Source organism: Vulpes vulpes, chromosome 4 (genome assembly GCF_048418805.1).
Source record: "Vulpes vulpes isolate BD-2025 chromosome 4, VulVul3, whole genome shotgun sequence".
NCBI classification, from domain to species: Eukaryota; Metazoa; Chordata; class Mammalia; order Carnivora; family Canidae; genus Vulpes; species Vulpes vulpes.
The window spans coordinates 60,008,274-60,032,691 of NC_132783.1; the positions used below are offsets into that span (position 1 = coordinate 60,008,274).

Sequence of the window (24,418 nt, forward strand, 5' to 3'; positions counted from 1 at the left end):
TTATTTAATCAGAGATTTTCAAATTTTTGGAATAATACTAATATCCAGGTTATTAGTATTCCTTCCACACAATGCACTTTGGGAAATGCTGATCTATTTCTGTTGCTGTTCCTCTGAATTAGCATTTGTCATGAATTGTCCATATTGTTCAGTCTTTTGCTTACTTGCTGCTTGGGGAGCAAGCAGTCCCTCAGTTTTGTCTCAGATCTTGGCAAAGCTGGCACTTCTGGAATATTTTTTTATCATTTTTCCATTGATGCATTAGACTGAGAATCCTTTCTGTGATATGGAGGATTAGTTTGATTGAATTTTGACTAAGTCTGTTGGATTTTTCTTGAGTTTATAACAACAGATTACTAGATATCTACTAGAAGTAATAATTTTCCTTTATGCCTAGATAAATGTTCAGGCCAATAATTATAGCAGTCCTAAGAATATAATTTTTATTATAGGCCTTTCAAGAGAAAGTATTTTCTGGACTTTACTTTAAAAATGACATTGCGGGGGGATCCCTGGGTGGCTCAGAGGTTTAGTGCCGGCCTTCGGTCCAGGGCGTGATCCTGGAGACCCGGGATCGAGTCCCACATCGGGCTCCCTGCATGGAGCCTGTTTCTCCTCTGCTTGTGTCTCTGCCCCTCTCTCTCTGTCTGTGTCTCTCATGAATAAATAAACAAAATCTTAAAAAAAAAAAAAGTTTAAAAAAAATAAAAAATAAAAATGACATTGCCATCTATGTCAGAAAATTTATAAGGAAACAAAGGACAGATTTACTGTGTCAACAGGAGTCCTGGCCTAGAAAATGTGTATTAAATCATGGCTTTTTCTTTTTTTTTTAAGTAGGCTCCACGCCCAGCATGGAGCCCAATGTGGGGCCTGAACTCAGGACAGATCAAGAGTCAGATACTTAACCAACTGAACCACCCAGGCACCTCAAACATAGCTTTTTTTAAAAAAATAAAAAACCTATAAAATTAATATTAAAATTGTTAAACCTGAGATAAGTGTTATCAAGATACATTTTCTTCAACAGTTAAAATTTAATTAGTGTGCATTTAAAAAGTGTACCCACCTATCCCTCTATTGATAATTACTTTCTACCAAACCTTTATGTTATAAAAAAATATAAATTTAAGATCCATTTCCACAAAGGCAGTACTTAAGAGTGATCTATTTTAGAAAAGCCCAAATAAAGTAAGATTAAAAAAACACAAGGACCTGTCTAGAAGGATATGGCTTATACTGATATATGAATGTCCACGCTTGAAGTATGGTTTAGCATCTGTAAAACAGGCCAGAAATTAGAATTTGGTATGCAAGGCCTAAGCCTTCAACTGTTTTGTGGATGTTCTTTAGATATACAGCAAGTTTATTTTCTTTAATGCTCCTTTGTGCAAAATTGCTTCAGAAATAAAATTATGCCTTGTTCCATGTAGTGAACTTTAGCAACTTAAAAAGTGTTCTTAAAGCTGTCATAAGGAGGTGGGTCTATGCCCACATGACTACAAGAGCTGGGTAGATGGCATACTGAGTGAGGCAGGCAAGTTGTAAGACAAAAGGGCATGATAGGAACCTTCTGGAAACACAGGACCATTGAACCTGTGGATTCAGATCCAGTGTTGCCAGATTTGTCTCTTCAAGAAAAGCATATAAAAGTCCTGACTGGGATCCCTGGGTGGCGCAGCGGTTTGGCGCCTGCCTTTGGCCCAGGGCACGATCCTGGAGACCCGGGATCGAATCCCATATCGGGCTCCCGGTGCATGGAGCCTGCTTCTCCCTCTGCCTATGTCTCTGCCTCTCTCTCTCTCTCTGTGACTATCATAAATAAATAAATAAAAATTAAAAAAAAGTATTTAAAAGTCCTGACTTTAAGATATTGGCAACTATTTAAAAGCAAAACCAACCAAACAAAGCCCACAAAAATGAGCAGGGTAAAAATCAACCAAAATCTAATGAACAACAGCATATCTGTGGGTCTAATTCCTGATTTGCCCAGGGGCTGCAGTTTGCTACATCTGGTTTATACCATCCTATTTCTCCGCTCAACACCTTATTGAGGAAGCATTTTCTACAGTTTTCTAGTATCTCTTTCTTAATCAGCTCTTGCACAGGCGCTATGTAACTTCTTTCTACTGTGACTAAGTGGGGCATAAGGGAAAATTCGCTGTGAACTGACTACAGCAGATTCAGTCCATTTGTAACCTCTGATATCTTTAAAATAAACTTATCTTTTAGATATAGATAAGTCTCCCCTGAATCTGGAGGTTGGGAAAAAAATTCCAGACTCTTCTATAAGCCTTTTCCCTTTGTCGGCATTGCATTCCATCTACAACATTCTCAGACCATGTTCTCCCTACCCCTGCATCCCCGATTACCAAGATGGGTGTCAGTGTCTTGGTTAAGAGTCTGAGCTTTAAACTCAAGACACATGGGGTGACTTCCTGTTTTGCTACTTACTCATCAGGTAACTCAGAATAAACTGTCCAGTATCTTTGCATCTCAACATCCTTATTGGTGAAATAGGCTTGATAATAATGTAATAGACTGATGGGAAGGATTGAATGGAGAAACAAACCACAGTTTGCTCTATCCTTTCTTTCTTTTCTTTTTAAAGATTTTATGTATTTATTTGACAGAGAGCGAGAGAGAGAGAGAGAGAGAGAGAGAGAGAGAGACCAGGGGAGGGGCAGAGGAAGAGAAAGAAGGAGAAGCAGACTCCCTGCTGAGCAGGGACCCTGATGTGGGACTCAATCCCAAGACCCTAGGATTTTGACCTGAGCCAAAGGCTGACACCTAACTGACTGAGCCACCCAGATGCCTCAGTTTGCTCTATCCTTAACAGTAGATATTAGTAAGGGCAACCCATTTTGTCATTACATAGCTGTAATTCTCAGGAAATTCTCCTTGAATTCGAGTTAAAATGGTACCTATTAGCCTCATTCTATCATCTATCTATCTATCATCTATCTATCTATCTATCTATCTATCATCTATCTATCTATCTATCTATCTATCTATCTATCTATCTATCATCTATCTATCTATCAATCATCTATCTATCATCTATCTATCTATCATCTATCTTTCTATCTATCTACCTGGAATATTACTCAGCCATAAAAAAGAATGAAATCTTGCCATTTACAAAAATGTGGATGGAACTCAGATATATTATACTAAACGAAATAAGTCAGTCAGAGAAAAACAAATGCCATAATTTCACTCATATGTGGAACTAAAGAAACAAAACAAATGAACAAAGAAAAAAGAGACCAGTGAAAAAACAGACTCTTAACTATAGAGGACAAACTGATGGTTACCAGAGGAGAGGTGGGAGGGGAGAAACAGGTGATGGGCTTTAAGAGCATACTTATCCTGATGAGCATTGTGTAAAGTATGGAAGTACTGAAGTTCTAAAGTATTGATTATATTGTACACTTGAAACTAATATAACACTGTACATTGATTAAACTGGAATTAAAAAAATTAAATATTTTTGTATCTGTTTCTTTCTTTTGTTGGAAGAAAACAGAGGCACAGTACTTCTCCTATAGGGACAATTTAAGTTTTTTAGCTGGTCCCATGTGGAAATGCTAGAGGAACCCCATGTTTCCTTCTAGATGTAGTCTTATTATTCGTTCATTTTCGGTGATCTATTACAAGTCACTGTAGAATTTTATTGTGTGCAGATTCACACCCTACCAGCTGTCTCTAAGGGAGGAAAATAAAGAGTAAAACTCCATTATTTGTTGACTTCTTATTTTTCATTAGACCTTCAGGGACTACTATTTTTCCACAATGAAGAGAAGTTCCATGTGGTTAGATACCCAAAAGGCTGTCTGTGGGATTTGGTATACTAAATTCATTGGCAGGTAATGAAGGCATTCATTTAAGGCATTAACATAACTGGCTTAATTTCATCTCCATGGGAAGATGGACAGCCTCAGAAGCCCCAGAAACTGGTCTGTTTTATCAGAATGCAGCGTCAGGGTCAGACATGCCCCACCAAACCCCACATTCCTTTTAATTCTTCTCCAGAGCACACTAGCTCAAGGCAAAAGTTCTAGCAAAGTGTCCCCCAAGTGTCAATATCTAACACATACTACATCAGTTTTATTCAAGGAGAGGCTAATTCTGTGAGAAAATTCAGTGAAGTGTACAGAGCTTTATCATATCCAAAGTCATTGCTCAACCTTTAAGGGTCAGTGAGGCAACACTCATGTTCTCAATCCCTGCTTGGTAATAAGGACATCTCGAGTCAGTTTTGTAGTCGACAGAGAGGCAGGGTGTTTTGAAGTACAATGTAGGTGGATGGCCTCTGATCCATCTGTTCTGGTAGCTGGGCCTTTGTAAATGGCCTAAAATTATGATGTCTCCTCTGTCTGCTGCTGCCCACACGTGCACCATGAAAAAGGGATGATCACTTCATATGCCAGGGCAACAGTAATGAATATTAATCACAAAGGAGTGGAACAAACAGTGACTGTGCTCCATTTCTGATTAGCATACTACACACTGACATCATCCTGGAAGTTCTAAAGAGGCAACACCATGGTAACTCTTTCTCTTATTCTAACTAATGCTCTTGGAATTATTGGAGGAGCACACAAATGCAAAGAATGAGATTTCTGTTGTTCTGAAGATTTGGTTTGGTTTGGCTTTTATTTTATTTTATTTTTTATTTTTTAAGATTTTTAAAACTTATTCATAGACACACAGAGAGAGAGGCAGAGACACAGGCAGAGGGAGAAGCAGGCTCCATGCAGGGAGCCCGACGTTGGACTCGATCCCAGGTCTCCAAGATAACACTCCAGGCTGCAGGCGGCACCAAACCGCTGCGCCACCGGGGCTGCCCTGGTTTGGCTTTTAAAATCAGGTCATTGAAACTTTTCTCTTTTTATCCCAGAAAAATAGCCTGTACATTGGGCAGCAACACTTTTAACATCCTGCCATTCATCAGTCGTGTCTAATTATGCTCCCTAAACCTATATATTATATTACTGTCATTTTCTTCCAAATATCAGTTTATTAGAAGTTAAACTGGACTTCAACAGCTAGACTGCTTCTCAAAGCGTGACTGTGAATAGGAAACCAATGCTGTGTGAAGTGTCTGAGTGCTTGGACTAGTGATTGACTCTTAAATGCATCATAGGGCATAGAGATTGTGTTAATGGGGCAAATTCTATTAACTTAGTGTCTTAAGGTAATCGACTTCTCAGTATCTTTACTAAGGTGCACAGCCACCCATGCTCAGTGGTTGAGCATCTGCCTGTGGCTCAGGTCATGACCCTGGGGTCCTGGGATTGAGTCCTGCATCAGGCTCCCTGTGGGGAGCCTGCTTCTCCCTCTGCTTATGTCTCTGCCTCTCTCTGTGTGTCTCTCATTAATAATAATAAAAAAAAGATGCAAAAGAGAGATACCACTATCAAAACAGATGTATAGATTTCCAAATGCACACTGAGCATAAAGATAAACTTACAATTGTCCAGAGGAATATGCCCAAAATTGAGGGAGGAGAAAATCCTCTAGGGAGGAGAGTGAGACCAAGTGCTGGTCAGGGAGAGATGGTAGTTCCATCTCTCCTGTTAGAAGATGTAGAGTAAGAATGTATCATTCGTTCATTATTGTCCAAGTTAAAAATAAAATTTTGAAAATGGAAATGTGAGTTGGATTGCACTCTGCACCAGGGACTGACATTCTTCCTCATGCACTGGGGGAAGAGCCCAGGTCTACCTCTTTCCTTCCCTCTCTCTTCACTTCTGCTCCAGCTCTGAGAGTGCTATGGGACTGCTCACACTGTCCCACTGAATTCAATATCAAGCTTCCCAAAGCCTTTAGGGCCTTAGTTGCTCCTCTGTAAGCCTCCTCACCCTTGCCTCTCTGTTTAAAGGCTGGACACGAATAAGTGGACCTTCAGGAGGTCCTTATCACTGAACCTGGATATTTTAACACACTTAAACATTTAAGGATATAAGTGGTAGTGTTCCTTAGCATCCTATTCTGACTTGGATAGCGCTTCCCAAAGCCTAAACAAAAATCTATCCCAATAAAACCTAAAAGATATGGATGATCAGTATGCAGAACCACTAGAATAGGTTATGTATCCCAAATCAAATACACAGTCTGTAACACTTTATTATTAAATCATCTCAAAGGTCCTGATGTAAATCTAAAGGCAGTCAAAGTGGCTTTGAATTAAGAGGTATAAGAACCACCTGAGTCCCAGTCCCAGTATTTTACTAGTGTGACCTGGGGCAAGTTAATGAGCCTTGGTATTTTCATTTACCGAGGAAGGCATAATTATACCATGGTTCTCTTAAGCGGTTATTTGGAGGATCATCTGTTCTGAGATTGCCCTGAAGGGCGGATCACATGGAGGAGGTATTTATGTTGCATTTTACATTTTCAAAGATGAATCTAATGCTCCCTTCTTTTTACCTGTCCTCTTAGAAAATCTGTCCCCATCTGAGCTCGACCTTTTTAGATGACATGACACTTTGTTTGACATCTTCCTTAATCTAATTTGAGTTTTTTAGGGGTCTTCTATGAATATATAAAAGATTATCTAGCTGCATTTTCCAGAAGTGTCAGTTTTCCAGAAAATAACTTCATATTTCTGCAATAAGAGTTTTCCTTTTTACCTGTAATTTTTTTTAAAGGTTTTATTTATTTATTCATGAGAGACAGAGAGAGGCAGAGACATAGGCAGAGACACAGGCAGAGAGAGAGGCAGGCTCCCCATGGGGAACCCCGTGTGGCACTCGATCCCAGGACCCCAGGATCACGACCTGAGCCAAAAGCAGATGCTCAACCATTGAGCCACCTGGGTGCTGTGATAATGTTTTACACATAAAAAGACCCACTGTATTATTTCACAGGGCTGGTGGTTAACGGTACAGTAACAACTATGTATTGAGGGCCCTGTCATATAAGAGGGAATTCCCTGGATCTGCAGGCAGAAGATTCCAGTGTCCACTTTGTCACTAACCAGCTATTTGACCAGATGTCCAATCAACAAACCTTCTTGGGTTTTCTTCACCTAACATGAGATAAACCTTCATAGGCTTGTGGTAAGGAATAAACGAGATCAGTTGCATACAAAATGGGCACGTCAATTTTAAAGAGTTTACGAATGTTAAGAGAAGTAATGAAAGAAGAAGGAATGTATTCGCCATGTGTTCTGCCTGCCACTTACAACCAACACGATACCCATATATTGTAGTGTCATACCAAACTGTCTGAAAACAAATGGTGTTTGTAGTGTCACATGGCTTTAACCACACACATCTGTCTCTGATCACATGGCTTCTTTCTGATCAAACCCCTTCCATGGGTCCCCACCATCCAGACTCAAGTTGAAGCTCTGTTACCTACAATTGTCTGACTCCATGATACCCTCCAACTTTGTGTCCACACCACCTCCATTTATAGACCCCATTGCTCAGTCAAAGGAAACTGCTTCCCATCTGCCAACTACTACTGAAATTTCTGACCTCACTGTTTATCCACTGCCCAGAGTGCTGTCTCCCATTTTTATATGTCCTGCCTGGTCTTTGGGCCTCAGGCCAAATGTCACTTCCTTTATGATCTTTCTCTGAGTCATACTTTCTGAAGTCTACTCTCTCTTCTTTAAAATTCCAGAGCTTTGCCATTTTACCCCTCCTACCTTTTAGTATCATTACCTATGCACACAATTTACCCTCCCAATGACACTGCAAACTCTTTAAGCCTGAGCCACCCTGTTTCAGCCTCATGGAACCTGCACAGTTTGGCCCAATGCATCTCACTTAATAGAGACTTGGCCAATGAGCAATGAATGGATAAAGGAAGTGGAGTGACAGGGATCACATTCAGTTGATGCAGGTCACAGAATTTCAAAAGGACACCCCCAATGTAACCTGCTCTGAAAGATCAGCGATTTCAGATAAACATGTGTACTTAGCAATCTATAAAATTCCAAAGGAGAAATGTCTGGCCATCATTATGTAATTGTGTAGTTAGGTGCTTAAATGTAAAGATAGTTTGCAGGGACTGAATTGTACTGTTATCAGACATTCTTCATGTCCATGCTTCACCTTAAGTTCTGTGGTGTCTCATGGAAAACTTATATAACCTATTAAGTCTCTGGGGTTAATTGGTTGCAAATGTCTGTTGGAGTTGGCAGATTTCTAAGGAGGGCAGGACAAATGGGGGAGGCAATGAGGACCGGCACCTGACCCCCTGGCCAGGGTCCTTCCCCACTCAAAACTTTGGTAATGTCAGTTTTAGGAAGATATGTAGACAAGAGGCCAGCCTGGACAATCTCTATGGATTCAATCTAATTTTGCAATTCTAGGCTCCTGGGTATTTTTCTGGCTCTCTTGAGCTATCATTAAGGATGTGTCAAATATGTCATTTTATTGGCTCTAAACAGACACTTCAAAGGGCGAGCATGGAAATGAAAGAAAAGTAAGATGCGTTCTCTCTGCTTGTACACTGTGAGGCATGACAGATTCCCAATTCATGGTTTGGGCAGCATTTTGGTGGGTGATCCATGAAGCACGAGGCAAAAGGACTCAATTTCTTCTCTTTACAACCCTATTTATTGCATTTCTGACAGCAGGGAATGATGACTATGTGCTCCAAAGATTCCTTGCCCACTTCTATTCATCTTAAACTTTTTTTTTTTAATTTTTAAAATTTATTCATGAAAGACACAGAGAGAGGCAGAGACACAGGCAGAGGGAGAAGCAGGCTCCATGAAGGAAGCCCAATGTGGGACTTGATCCTGGGACTCCAGGATCATGCCCTGAGCCAAAGGCAGATGCTCAACCACTGGGCCACCCAGGCATCCCTCATCTTAAACTTTAAGAAAATTTCCTTTTGTTGCCACTTCCTGCATATGCCAACATTGTTTCAGGAAACCTAGGAGGCTCTGCTCTCACGTGAAAGGGAGCTTTGAGGTTTGTGTTCAGGAATGGTGGTAATGAATTCAGATCTCATACTTCTAGCAGTATGTTAAGTATGTTAAGGACAGAATATGCTCCTACTTCAATTTCCCAGCCAAGAAATATACTGGGATGGGAATAACATAATCACAGAGTTTCTTATATTTTTATCAATTGAAATATATTTATATTCTGCTATTTTAAAAACAGAGAAGGATTTGATATGGCTTCATTCAGCAGCACTGTGCCAGGCTCAGATGCTTGGCTGGGCCCAGAATGAGAAAAGCACACTTCCTCTGAAGCCACGCCCTTTCTTGGTCTGAGGATAAGACTTTGTTTTTGAAATAGCTTCAAGAGATGGTACTCGACCAGCTTGCATTTCCTGATGCTGTGTTAAGTGTTCCTACATCTCACTTATGAATTTGCTGGATGGGGAGCTGGTCATGGGAGATTCATCAATTTGAAGCCATATACTCCTCGGTCGAAATAAGAGTGCACACCAGGTCACTGGCTGGAAGCTCGATCCATGAAGAAGTATGCGTGCCTGTGCAAACATGGCACTGATCACCTTCTTCTCCACTAATGCATCTCCATCAACTCAAAATAAGCCCTCCTCTAACTTACCCTGTGTAGTTAAATTCATTCTGCACTGAACATATTAGTGTGTGTGCGTGCACATGCACCTGTCCTTTTGTGTTGACTTTACAGGCTGTACGTGGTATTATTTACTGGGCATTTACATAGATGTTTCACAGGGAAAATGAACGGGTTTCCTGAGACACAGGCGGGGTCATGTGAATCCAAATGTTGAACAGAGGAGTCTGATTTATTTCCTTATCCTATTTTGCTCTTCTTACCTAGTTTCAAACTTTGTTGCTAGCACTGGAAGTTATTCTTGAATTGGCTTTCCATTAGGTAGGTTCCCTACTGCCTGGCAACTCCGATAGCTCTCCTCTACCTGGGTCAGCTTCCTTTGATAACCCTTGGATAAGCTGGATCATTTTCTCCTCTGCACCTGGTACTTGCTTTTCCTTATTGGGCTTTAATGCACTGTTTTGATAGTGATTTAATGCTTTCTTCCCCTTACTAGATTATAAATCCTTTAAGGGCAAAGACCATGTTTTATACCTCTGTGTTCCCACTGATTAGCCCATTGATAATTAATTCATGTTTATTACATTTAACTTGAAAATAAAACTCTAAAGATTATTAGCTTCAAAATTTTTAAGATTTTCCTTCAAATGCTCCAAAAAATATGTGAGAGATATGGTTGATTCTTTTTTTTTTTATAAAGATTTTATTTATTTATTGGAGAGAGAACAAGCTTCAGAGAGAGAGAGAGAGAGAGAGAGAGAGAGAAGGAGAGAGAGAACAAGCATGAGTGAACATAAACCCTGGGGAGAAGCAGAGGGAGAAGGAAAAGCAGGCTCCCAGCTGAGCAAGGAGCCCCATGTTGAGGCTTGCTTGATCCCAGGACCCTGAGATCATAACCTGAGGCAAGAGTGGACACCTAACTGCTTGAGCCACTTGAGCCACCCAGGCACTCCATGGTTGGTTCTTTCTTGAACAAGACTGAATATCTGAGCTTTACTCAGACACATTTAGAGATCCAAAAAAGGGATCTGTATATAAACGCATAATATATGATACGTAAAGAAAATGGCCTCAAGTAAAATACCAAAAGTGATTATCTCTGGGGAATGAAGTTATAGGTCATTTTTCTACATCTTGCACTATAATATGATGAGTATGTCTTATTGTTATAATAAAGACAGTAAATATTAATCACATGGCAGAAAACATACATGAGAGCTTTTCATCCGTGTCCTTCTGCATATTACATAGCAATGAATTAGTTCATCTAAGTCCACTACCTCATGAAAGGATGCTTAGGGTAGCACTTCCATACAGAGCTCCCTGGTCCTGGGAAGGGAAAGAGGCAAAGTGGTCCAAATGTGATGTAGTTGGAGCAGTCTGGATCCTTGACACTTGTTCATTTGACATTGGATTCTCTCACACTTCTCAACTTTAATTTCTTAAAACCTGAATTGTAGTGACTTATGTACATCTTCATTGATTCCTCTGAATCAGTGGGCTTCTGACTTTTCTGACTGTATCTTACAGAAACCTTGTATCTTCGCTGTGATCTGGTGCACACACATAGCCACTCTACTGAGACTAAATCTTATGTGATAATATCTTCACTTCATAGGAGGTACTCAGATGCTTTCTATTCTTTACTATTCTACATAAAAAATGCACTTCTTAATCTACTACATTGATTTCATATCTTGAAACTTGAAAACCATTGTTTGAAAGTCGAAGGACTTTGAGGTCGACAACCATGCTTTATTCATCTCTTATAATGCCTTCACACATAGAAGAAAGTCAAGAAATACTGTTACCTATTTTTTTTTCCAAGTAAAATGAATAATCTCTTGAACACCACTGACCAAATGATCTTTTGATCCTTGCCCCATGTTTCCTATAGTGCAGAGAACATAGTGGGCATTGGCTTGCTCAAAGACCACAGAAATCTATAAATATTCACACTGTAAAGTCTTCATGGAAGGAAGGAATAAGGAAAAAAAAAAAAAAAAGAAAGAAAGGCAGAATCAGTTCTGTTTGTCCTTGAACAAAAGGTACAGGAATGAGTTGGCATGGAGACTCTGAAATGACTAAAGATTTGCTGAGTCTCATATGGGCCAGCAAGAGCTCCATGTGCTTTTTATTTTATCGTTACTAGACAAAACTTTGCTAACGGGGAAACATGCTTAAATCAAAATGGCAGGTAAACCAGCACTTTTCCCTTGATCCCCAGTCCCATCGCCTAAATCTGTGGCAGATTTGTTCTCTGACATCTCTAAGTATTGAAAAGGCACTAATTAGTCAGGAACCAAGAATTGCCCATATCTTCATTTGCTTTTCCTACTGTAGTGTCAATGTTAAGCATACAACCTTGTGCCTATATTAAACTTTATCCTAAACAGATTCATTTTAAGACCCTTCTCTACTGGGACTTATTCAAGTTGTGCTGAGCAGGTGTCACTGAGAACTTGCTCTATATCGGGCATGATTTTAGATCATGTGGGGCAGAAACCTAAGTGATACCTGAACAGTTCGTGGTCTAGTTGGCAGAGGCAGCCATATCCACAGTAAGCTCTGCTACCATATTTCAAGTGTAATACCAGAGGTCTGAGCAAAGAGCCATGGATACACAGAAAGGGAGCCCATGCTTCTGCTGAGCGTGATAAGTAGAGTCGGGGGTGGGGAGGGCTCACAGAGGAGGAGACATTTGAGCAGGGCTTTGAAGACTGGGCAAGAGTCATCAAAAATAGAAGTTATGGGGAATGGCTGCCAGGTCCGCTGTGGGCCCACGCCACCTGCCGCTCACCTGCCCGTGCCCAGCATCCCCAGCTGCCTCCGTCAGGGGAGTGCAGGTGGAGACCATCTCCCCAAGCAACGTATGCACCTTCTCGAAGCAGGTCAGACCTGCGTGGTGAACTACAAGGGGATGATTGAAGATGGAAAGAAATTTGATTCCTCCTGGGACAGAAACAAGCCCTTTAAGTTTATGCTAGGCAAGCAAGAGGTGATTCCAGGCTGGGAAGAAGGGGTTGCCCAGATGAGTGTGGGTCAGAGAGCCAAACTATCTTCCTAGGCTACGCCTACAGTGCTACTGGGCACCCAGGCATTTATCCCACCAAATGCCACTCTTGTCTTAGATGTGGAGCTTCTGAAACTGGAATGACAGGAACGGCTTCCTCCCTGAGTTCTCCATTCTTGGATGTGCCATGGAGGGATGGTGCCTCCAGATGTGCACACGCGACTTTGTATAGAGCTTTTCCTGATGTTCCACTACACTCTTTGTATAAACATCAACCCGACTGAATGTATTCTATCACTCAGCTTTGTTCTTTCCCTTTCTCCTCATATGTGTGTTGACCTAAACTATATGTCATAAACCTCAAGTTACTCATTTTATTTTGTTTTCATTTTGGGGTGAAGGTTCAGTTTCAGTCTTTTGGATCTGGGTTTCCACTTAAGTATTAATTTTCCACTTAAGTCAAGTATTAACACCACAAGTCACGGGTTAACTTTAGAATAGGAATTGGTATTGGGGGATTACAAGAATCTTTATTATTTTTTCAGATGAAATTTTAATCTATTATATATTAAGCATTCTTGCTGCTGCACTACAAAGCCATAGCAGATGTGAGGCACAGTTGATGGCTGAAGTAACTCTCCCAGTTGAGAGATGTCCTTGGGTGGAGTTAAAAGCCCTACCTGATGACCTATCAGATAAAGGGCCAGTATCCAAGATCTATAAAAAATCTGTTAAACTCAACAGCAAAGAAACAAACAATCCAATCATAAAATGGGCAAAAGACGTGAACAGAAATTTCACAGAGGAAGACATAGACATGGCCAACAAGCACATGAGAAAATGCTCTGCATCACTGGCCATCAGGGAAATACAAATCAAAACCACAATGAGATCCCACCTCACACCAGTGAGAATGGGGAAAATTAACAAGGCAGGAAACCACAAATGTTGGAGAGGATGCAGAGAAAAGGGAACCCTCTTACACTGTTGGTGGGACTGTGAACTGGTGCAGCCACTCTGGAAAACTGTGTGGAGGTTCCTCAAAGAGTTAAAAATAGACCTTCCCTACGACCCAGCAATTGCACTGTTGGGGATTTACCTCAAAGATACAGATGCAATGAAACGTCGGGGCACCTGCACCCCGATGTTTCTAGCAGCAATGTCCACAATAGCCAAACTGTGGAAGGAGCCTCGGTGTCCATCGAAAGATGATGGATAAAGATGTGGTTTATGTATACAATGGAATATTCCTCAGCCATTAGAAATGACAAATACTCACCATTTGCTTCGACGTGGATGGACCTGGAGGGTATTATGCTGAGTGCAGTAAGTCAATCGGAAAAGGACAAACACTATATGCTCTCATTCATTTGGGGAATTAAAAATTAGTGAAAAGGAATAAAGGGAAAGGAGTGAAAATATTAGTGAGGGTGACAAAACATGAGAGACACCTAACTCTGGGAAATGAACAAGGGGTAGTGGAAGGAGAGGTGGGGGGGTGGGGTTACTGGGTGATGGGCACTGAGGGGGGCACTTGGAGGGATGAGCACTGGGTGTTATGCTATACGTTGGCAAATTGAACTCCAATAAAAAAATTAAAAAAAATAAAGCTCACCCACAAAAACAAACAAACAAAAACATATTAGACTGTCAAATCACTGTTATACACCTGTATCTAATGTACATTGTGTCAGCTGTACTGCAATTTAAAATAACAAATACTCCCTCAAACCAGAAGATAGTAAAAAAAAGTTTGAAAACACACATATAAATAAAAATAACTGTAATTAAAAAGAAAAAAAAGCCCTACCTGAAACTGAAGTGGGGAGGAGGAAAGCCTCTGCCTTCACTGCCCCTCTCCCCCATAAACCCTCTGCCTTTCGGAAGCAGATTGTTCTGACAGCAATATTGGACACTACAGATATCTGTTCCCAGGCCAGCAGGGACCTCCTGCTGAAAGCCTTCTTTATGGCCTGGCTCTTTGTTTTGTTTTGTTTTTTTTCCATCTTGTGGTTTTTCTAACAGATATTCAGGACTTTTGTAATCTCATAGCTATCTGAGCTCCACTTTCTAAATTTTAAGAACTTTAATTGAAAGTTTAAATTGAAGGTGCTGTTTGTAGACACATAATACCCAATAAAAGCCCAGCCATCATGACAAACCCTTGAGTGTTGTCTTGAGGAAATGATGCTGGTCATCACAGCTTCAGCATCTCCTGGTTTTTGATGTTCAGCTCCCCTGGCTGATCTCAGAGTTTCCTGGCTTTTCCTCCTCCCTCTCTCATCCCATTGCTGTCCTGCGTAGTGATCTGGTGAGAGAAATTATTGCAGCCTACCCCCACCCCCACTTGCCCGCATTACGTATGAGTTTCAAGTTTTATTATTGCAATAAAATTGCTTTATTCTGGCTTTTCTCCAAAAAAAAAAAAAAAAAAAAAAAAGAAGTTACTGGTAAGGGGCATTCAGGGTAGTGGGGACTATATGAACTTGGCTGTATATGAACTTGGCTGTCAGCCGCAGGTTAAGTGCAGGATTCTCTGAGGATTTCTGAGTGGCTGGGTGCCTAAAGGTTTATGGTGTAAGGAGGGGCAAAATTAAGTTGATATCGAGATGAGAAGGAACTTGAGTATCATGGTAGGGAGTTAAGTATTTATTGGGCGTTTGAACATGGACCACTTTGTTTACTCGTTAATTGTCGAGTATGTGCAAAGCTTGTACTCTCCAGTGTTTGTGATGTGGAATTATACAGCTGCAAGGGAGCTCAGGTTATTTTATACAAACCACTAATTTTATACATGAAGAAACAGAGAAACAGAAGTCATTTGGTTAAAAGGGTCTTTTCCCAGGGTTTGGAGAGAATTCAGCCTATTTGCATATACATAGAAAGCAATCTTCCTGCTGTGGTTGTATAGACTGGCTCTAGTCAAAAAGAAAAACAACTCACTGTTTATTTAAATTAACCAGGAAGGAAGTGTGGGGGCAGGCGGGTGTACCGAATAATCTCACTATTCAGGACACAGAGGAATTTGGTGTAAAGGTAGCTTTGATTTGGATACCTTCCAAGGGAACAGAGCTACATAAGTACCGGAAGGACTTGGTAATGAGGCAGTTTTATGCCTAAAGTAATCACAAGCAAGAGCCTCTCTTCAACTCCACCAGGGCATCTTTTGCATTCAGTCACGAACAACACATGTAGGAAATCTCCTTGGGGATTTAAAACAAAATCCTCCTTAGTTAGTGTACAGGAATTCCTCTGTTGGTAAAAATGATTTTTGGGTGGAGTCTGAATCCCATGAATATACTGAGTCTAAGAGTATCGGCCTCCTTCAATAGGTCCTGTTTTGAATGTAAGAAACCTCTCTTCTCATCTGGCTCTTTCCTTCAAGTGCGCTACCTCCTGATTTTTATGGTTGTCAAGCTATGGATTGTAGGGCCATCTTGAGCCTAGGTCGTACTCATTGTAGTGCCAGGCCAAGGTTAGTGTTTTTGCACAAGCAATGAAGAAGTCTGTTGAGAAATATCTCATGCTGAGGGAGGACAGAGTCTAGGTAATAAGCTAGATCCAAGGAAGAAGCCTTATTTCTGTGGGGAGATCCCAAGTCATTAACTCTAGTTCAGCCCTGGTCCAGTCCTACAAGGGAGGCGAACCCCAAATCAAGTCAATACAAAAGCAGAACTTTACTAACTCTCTGGGAGGATGGAGCTTACAAGGCTTTAGGCCCAGTCACCATTGTCCTCACTGCTAAGGAAGGCTGGGATGACTTCTTAGCGTGTACAAGTAAGGAATGAATAGAGTGAAGGCGCATATATTTCTAAGAGTAAAGACAAATGCTGCGGATTTTGCAAAGGCAAAAAAGTGATTCAAAGTTGAGCAAGTAGCCATGGACGTCTAGATGTCTTCATAGGCAGCACAGATTCCAATAATCAGGTTTTGTCTCAGTCTGACAAAATTGTAAACGAAGAGCAAGACAATGACAAAAGGTCACTGGCTGGCAGCTAACTGGTGGAGAAGCACCGCTTCCTCTGGAAGTCAAGAGGTCAGTATCACAATGGAAGGATCCTGCAGTTCACTCATGGCAGTTTCCTCTCAAGTGATTTTACCATGAAACAGTAAGTGACAGGTTATGTCCTAGGTTGCAAGCAGGGAGATCTAATTCTTTTCCTCATTTCCACGAAGGTCATGAGCAAAAACTGAGCATGATGGCTGAGGCAACAGTGTAATGATCTTTTTAGTAAATATATAAAGCATAAGCATATAAAGACTGTGAGTGCTTCTAAGTGGAAAAAAAAAAAAGGTATTTCTACCTGCTTTCACAGACTTACTGTTTTATTCCTGAGAAGATATAAATATATTGATTCAACCTATAGGGCACCTGATCTCCTCCTCAGGTGGCTCTTAGGAAATTCTGTCTCCCTCGCCACCTGTTGGTGTTCTGGGTCAGGGCGCCTCCAGACCTCATGTTTGCCGCTGAAATTTGATTACTTTTTCAGAGAGTGGATAATTTGTCAAGCTGACTTTGCAATGATAAACTGCACCCCTCCCTCCATAGTTCCCCCAGTGTCTGCGACTCCTTCTACAACTAGAGACAAAATTGTGGAAGATGAGCTTCCATCTTCCTGCCCAGGTCTGTTAAAAGTGCCAGAACGCTTACCGTCATATGGCCAGGAATAGAAATATATATTTTAAAGTAATATACAAAGAAAAATAGTTCCTTCTCATAGTGAGTTTGTTCTCCCAAATCGGTCAGGAGGTGTTTATAAAGCACTTGGTGCCAAAAGGCTGTGCTGGAGGAGCCAGCACCTCAGACACCACCAGCCAGCAGCTCTCCTCCCTCTCCTGGTCCATCTTGAGCCCAGGCTATGACCACCTCTGAATTTCATTTCTCAAATAGTCTGATCACAGGGAATCCAAGGATTGCAGATGAATGGAAGACTGTAGGGAGCATCTTATTGGAGATCTTCCACTTATAGCCGAAAGAATGCAGAGATCGACTGGCACATTTCAAGGGCCTCGCCTATCCCTGCTCCTGGCCACATCCCACCCTTGGGCAATGCTGCCTTTACCCTCGGGGGGACAGGAAAGCAGAGAATGCAGCATGATACAGCATAACCATTTCCTACACGTGCCCTTAAAATACAAAGTCCACATAAAAAAAAAATGCTAAGCACAAAGACAATTTTGAAAACCTTCTCGTGAAATGAATAGGGGATTTTCCACCTCCTCAGCTAACTGGTACTGAACATTCTGAAACTGGGACAGAGGATACATCAAACAAACATCCAGCAGTTTCAGGCATGAGAGATGCCCCACCCCCACCCTGCGACTCTCACCCAAGAGAGACACGTCCCACTGAGACATTTCATTCCTGAATCTTGGGGCATCTTGTTAAATTCCACAGATGCTGCTTTAGGTTACACACATTGTGCTTGGGGGAAGGGAGGGATAAAGAATATTCAAGATATTTTTCAGTACTTCACATACATTCTCTCTTTTAATCCTTTCAACAACCTTGAGAAGTACGTCTTTTAATCTCTATTTGACAGATGTAGGAATAGAAACTCAGAAAGAATCTCCTCAAACATACAGAGCCAAAGAATAAGCGTGCTGGGATTAACAGAGTTCTTTCTGAGTTGAAAATCTAGGGTGTTTCAAAAGGCACGTTTCACAAAGGGTCTTAAATCACAGTTCCTGGGCATGGGTATCATTTCACTATTAAAGAGGATTCCTTGAAAGAGACACAGCATTTTCTAGATTCTTTAAAAGTAGAGGTGGGTACAGTGTTCGAGTAGAAAGAAGAACAAATAATTATAAGAAACTCCTATTTAGTTTGTTCATGTATTAGGCTATGCTTCAAGTGCTCATCAGATTAATTTTTGTGGTCCTCATAGCAATCCTGTGAGGGAAGACCGCTGTTATCTCCATTTTAGAGAAAGCAAACTGAGCACAGAGAGGTTGAATAATTTGCCCGAGATCACACAGCTATGAAGTGGCAGAGATGGGTTTAAAATCCCAGTGGCAGGGCTCCAGAGACCCTGGTTTGACCACTCTGTTGTGGGGCCCTCCCTAACCCTCTCCAACCTGCCAACAGACTACTCAGGTCAAAGCATTTCTGGTAAGGCTGGTACAAGAAGGAACACCAAAGATTTTTTTTTAAAGATTTTATTTATTTATTCAAGAGAGAGAGAGAGAGAGGCAGAGACACAGGCAGAGGGAGAAGCAGGCTTCATGCAGGGAGTCTGATGTGGGACTGGATCCCGGGTCCCCAGGATCAGGCCTTGGGCTGAAGGCAGAGCTAAACCGCTGAACCCCCAGGCTGCCTGGAACACCAAAGATTGATATGCTAAGCCTTACCTGAAAATAAATGCTTTTAAAATATGGAACGTAAAATAAGGTAATGGATAGCAGGTGTTTAGAACCCCAAGGCTGAAATAATTGTTGACCTGGCTAATCAAGTTTAAAAATTCTAAAAAGAAGAAGTAGAGGAGGAAGAAGAAGAAGGAGGAGGAGGAGAGGGGGAGGGGCAGTAAGGAAAGAAAGTAGAGAAAAAAAACCCTTCTAGTTGGTACAGCCAACTATACCTACACCACTGGGAAGCTCTTTGACCAAGCTGTGGCAATTGTGCTGGTAGAGGAAAGGGGTTTATAGTTTACATATAACTTATTACTGGGGAAACGAGGCCCAGAGAGGCCAAGGTTCCCACCACTGGAATCCAACTTGGAACTGCTAGTTCTACACGTAGCTGTCCAACTCACCACACAGATTCCTTTATTTCACAAAAGGATGGAGTAAGTCAGAGCTAAGCCAAACCAAACCAAACCACAACAGAAACAAAAGCAAGCTGACCTGAAGGGCGCTTTAAGAAGGCAAGTTTCTGCACACCAGTTTTGACAAGTCACATTTAGCTAATGTCCCACAGTTACCTTCTCGAATGTCTCCTACACCATTCTTCCCCTTACCCACTGCTCTCTGGCCGTACATTCTCTCTCTACGCTGCTCTGGGAATACTCCCAATGTGCTTCTACTCCAATGCCTTTGCACACTGGGCCTGTCCTCTCTTCCTTGAACTGGTCTTTTCCCAGAGAGCACTGTCATGTCACTCAGTTCTTTCTTAAGTGTCATTGTATCAGAGTCCATCCCTGACTACACCAGATAACCATCTTCTTCATGCAGTTCTCTCCATAATCATTTTCTTTCATGATCATTTTTGTTCTATAACTTTGTGTGTGTTTCCAAATAGGAATATAAGCTCCATAAAAGCAGGGGTGTTATTCAGTTCACTACTGCATCCCTGTGTCTAGAACACTTCCTGGAACACAACAGCTGCTAATAACATGTGTCTAGTGAGGACTGAATAATGGATGATCACAAGGGTGAGTCTGTGACACAAAGGGAAAATTAAAATTTCTCCTACGTATTTTGAAAACAATGTAAAGAATTGTCATGCACTTTATAAGGATTTTTAAAAATTTAAAGCACATTGAAATTATCTTAGCTTTGATACTTGATTACCAAAAATATCTTTGTAGTTCAAATGATATATGGCCTAAAATTTATGAATAATTGAAGTTCACTGTTAGGTGGAAATGATGTTGGTTTTTTTTTAAGAAGAGTAAATTTGTGCTTTTAAAAATGTCACATTCTTGGGGCACCTGAGTGGCTCAGTCAATTAAGCATCTGACTCTTGGTTTTGGTTCAGATCATGATCTCAGGGCCCTGAGATTGAGCCCTGTGTCAGGCTCTGCGCTCAGCAGGGAGTCTGAGTGAAGATTCTCTCCCTCTACACCCCCATCCTGTGTGCATACTGTCTTTCTCAAAAAATAAATAAATCTTAAATCTTAAATCTAATAATAAATCTTAAAAAAAATTTCATACTCTCTATGCATAATGAAATTCTTGCTGGTCACCAAGTGTATCTTAGTAAAAGTGATAACAAAAATAATATGAGAAAATAGCTAATACTTATGGAGGTATGTTCCTCCCACGCACTGGTCTAAACTTTTTATCAATTCTCTTTCGTTTAATCCTTTAAAAATTTCTGAGGCAGGAACCATTATTACCTCCAATTTACTAATGAAGAAACTGAGATACAGAGAGTTAAAATATCTTCATCAAATCACACAGCTAATTAGCTGTGGAGCAGGGATACAGTCGGCAATTTGCCTACTTCTACTTACTCATCCATTTTTAGTTTAAAAAACCCATCTTGCATAGCTCCAACGTGGTGGGCACGGAATTAGGTAACAAGGATGCCACACAGTGATGCAAGCCCTCCCCTCTGGAATAGAGGGATGGACAAGATGCCAGGCTGCCCTACTCAGGGAGATGCACAGCAGGAGTAGTTCATGGGACAATGACTCAGACCCTTCCCCATTTGTCTTCCTATTTTATTTTCTTTTATTTATTTTAAAAGATTTTATTTTTATTGAGTTGAGAGAGAGAGTGCATGACAGAGGTATGGGCAGAGGATAAGGCAGGTTCCCTGCTGAGCAGGGAACCCAATGTAGGGCTTGATCCCAGAATCCTGAGATCATGACCTGAGCCAAAGGCAGACACTTCACTGACTGAGCCACCCAGGCACCCTTGTCTTCCCATTTTAATGGTGTGGTCATTAAGCATCACGGAGGGATCCAGGGTCTCCCTCTTGGGTCCTTAGAGTCTTCTACTGAACCCAGAAGGGAAAGGGACAATTTCAGCAATAAGTTGCTTAAGGCGTAATGTGCATTTGTGACTTTGTAGCATGTCACTCTGGCTGCACACTTCCATCCAGGTTTTTCCTGACATCTGAAGAGGCAGTGTCTCCAAAGAGTATATTTTTGTATTTCTCCATATGCTGCTTTTTGTCTCCTCACATACACTGCCAATAAAAGTTGTGAGCTCCTCCACAGGCCAGCTCTGCAACTTGCGTTTAGGGTTGGCCTGGAAAGAAATAGACTATTGCTGTTTCCCCTGATTTATAGCTTTCCTTCTGTTGTAGAAATGATATTTCTTGCATTTTCCCTCAGTATACTGATGCACTTTTTGTCATCTCATTTTATCCGTATTTCTTTTATATGACTCATAGGTTGCTTTTATTCATGATTGCACTTGCTTCCACCTAAAGGCCACTTAATAGAGTGCCCTACTTCTGTGTTTCTCTCAAAGCTTTCCTTTGATTATTGGATTCTTTTCATTTTTTCCAACCCCGTGGATTAAGGTAATTTTTTGCTTATTTGGCTCGTTGCCACAGTCTTCTCAAAATATCAGTGACATTGACTTTGGTTTCATCAGACTATGGCTGCCACACGACATTGAGTCCAGAGAGGTCAGAGATGCTTTGAAGCTGGAGAAATTTCTCCCTTTGCCTCCCCCACTCTCTCCCACATAATTCACTTTGCAGTCATTCAAGTATGTCTATTGAGCATCTTTGTTTATCTTGTGTTTTCAGTGTCTACAGAATGTAACAAGTGATGCCAGTATTGTAAAATAGCAAGAGGCAGGGACCCTCAAGGTCTTCACAAACAAATGGGATGGGGAAATGAGCATAAGAGATTTTTACCAACATATATGTAAATTGTGGTAAAATACACACAAAAAATACCACCCCAGCCATTTTTAAGTGCACTGTTCAGCGGCATTAAGTATGTTCACATTGTTTTACAACCATCACCAGAACCGTTCCATCTTACAGGACTAAACTCTGTATATCTGTTCAACACTAACCCCCTACGACCTGACAACCACCATTCTACTTTCTATCTCTACAGATTCTGTATCCCCTCTAGCAACCTGGTGTAAGTGGAATCCTACAGTGTTTGCCTTGTTGTACCTGGCTCCCTGCATTCGGGACAATGTCCTCAGGGTTCCTGCATGTTGCAGCAGGTGTCAGAATGCTCTCTTCCTCTTGAAGGCTGCATAATGTTCCACTGCATGTATACAGCACACTTCGTTTATTAGTGTCTATGTCCATAGACTCATTAGGTTGCTTCTCTCCATAGCTATTGTGACTACCGCTCTATGAACATGGATGTGCAATTATATCTTCTTAGCATGTGTGACTTTGAAGGCTCAAAGTCACTGAATATCACAGACACATGGTGAGCACTTACAGCAGCACGTGGTGCTGAGTGTCATGGGACGGGTGAGGCCAGCTGGAGGCTGTGCGGAAGAGGGAATTGTTGAGTGGCACTTTCGATGTGGTAGGAGATAAGGTTTGAGAGTGAAGAAGAAGGAAGGGTGCTCGGCATAGTAGACTTGTACACAAGTCTTTGAAAAGACACAAAGACACAACGGTCTTTGACTGTTGACACCGTAGAGCCCTTGAGGTGCACCAAACCCTCTAGTCACCTGTGGAATAACCACAGAAGTTGAGAAATGAGTGATGGGGTTGGGTGGGGGATGGGACATTCTCTAGGTGTGAACATAGAGTGCAATGAATGAGAAAACTGATAGAAAACATTAAAGACCATAACTGTAATGGGTTTTTTTCTTTTCTTTTTTTTTTTTTTTTTTAAGATTTTTATTTATTTACTCATGGGAGACACACAGAGAGAGAGAGAGGCAGAGAGACACAGGCAGAGGGAGAAGCAGACTCCATGCAGGGAGCCCAATGTGGGACTGGATCCCAGGACTCCAAGACCATGCCCTGGGCCAAAGGCAGGCTCAGCAGTTTTGCTGAGCTACCCAGGGATCCCTGTAATGGTTTTCCAAAGAAATCTAGACAACGCAGAAACTGTGAGTTTCCCAGATCTGACGAGGCATCCACTGGATGGCACATACCATGAGGGCAAGACCTGGTGCCCAGCACAGAACTTGCACCAGGACACGTACAGCAAGCATCTGTCAAATGTGTGTGATCAGCTGAGGAGGGGACAACTGTTAGGCTGGAAATGGGTTAACAGAGAAAGCTAGAGGACTGGGTTTTGGGTTTCATCGCCAGGAATTAGGGCTGAGTGCACAGCTGTGAAAGTAACTAAGGTACTAGATCTGAAACACTGTAAGAAGGAAGAGTCTGTGGACCAGATGCCGGAACTCTTTGGTGAGGATTTTGTTTGTAGCCATCATCAATGCCAAAATAGGTTGGTTTGTCCTAAGAAAACTGATTTCTAACTGATGGATATTTTAACAGGTGTTAATTTCCTTCCTTCTGTCCTGGGTTGGGTGTGCTCCTAATCACTCATTTTCTTTACAAGGCTCAGTGGTCGTCAGAATTTTCACAGGAAGATACAATCCTAAGGGATACAAAAAAGCAAACATGACCCTCATTAATGGATATGCTAATTTTGTTTTCTCAGCTAGTCTACTTTTCCCTCTTCCAAGAAAAAAGAAACAATACATTGATTAATTACCCTGTGTTCATCCACAAACTTACAGAGGTTTTTATTTTTTCACTGAACTTTGCAATTATGTGCCAGCAATAAATGGAACGCTCCCGGCAGTGGACAGGTCCTGGAGGCTGGCATCTGATAGTTTAAGGCGTTAAGCCTGGAAAGGAAGTCTCGTTCGCAATGCCGCATTGGAAATGCTTCAGCTGAAGGCCTGGAGTCCACCTTGTGTATTCCTGGACTCTAAATGGAAGATGATAAAAGTATTCGCTGACTTGGGGGTGCCTGGGTGGCTCAGTGGGTTAAGGGTCTGTCTGCCTTTGGCTCAGGTCATAATCTTGGGGTGCTGCGAATGGGCCCTGCATCAGGCTCCCTGCTGGGGGGGGGAGTCTGCTTCTCCCTCTCTCTCTGCCTCTCCCCCCTCATGTGTGCTCTCTCTCTCTCTCAAATAAATAAAAAAAAAAACAAAAAAATATATATTTGCTGACTGAGATGTCTGACATGCATGGCATGAGGGCTGGAGTGGAGTGAGGCACTGCTGTGGCCAGGGTGAGATGCCAGGGAACCAGATGCCACCAGGCAGGTGG

The 24,418-nt window shown here is 41.6% G+C and overlaps 1 protein-coding gene and 1 pseudogene across 22 annotated transcripts in view; one reads left to right on the forward strand and one right to left on the reverse strand.

Moving 5' to 3' along the window:
- Positions 1-24,418, reverse strand: part of CHRM3 (cholinergic receptor muscarinic 3) — a 506,233-nt gene that overhangs the window by 61,526 nt on the left and 420,289 nt on the right. The window contains exon 5 of one of the 22 annotated variants that reach the window (XR_012001054.1): positions 23,613-23,738. The exons of the other annotated variants lie outside the window; for them this stretch is intronic. The gene's annotated coding sequence lies outside the window, so the exon portion shown is untranslated. Of the gene's footprint in view, positions 1-23,612; positions 23,739-24,418 lie in introns of those variants that run through there. 22 annotated transcript variants of the gene reach the window in all.
- Positions 12,439-12,675, forward strand: LOC112927414 (peptidyl-prolyl cis-trans isomerase FKBP1A pseudogene; annotated as a pseudogene).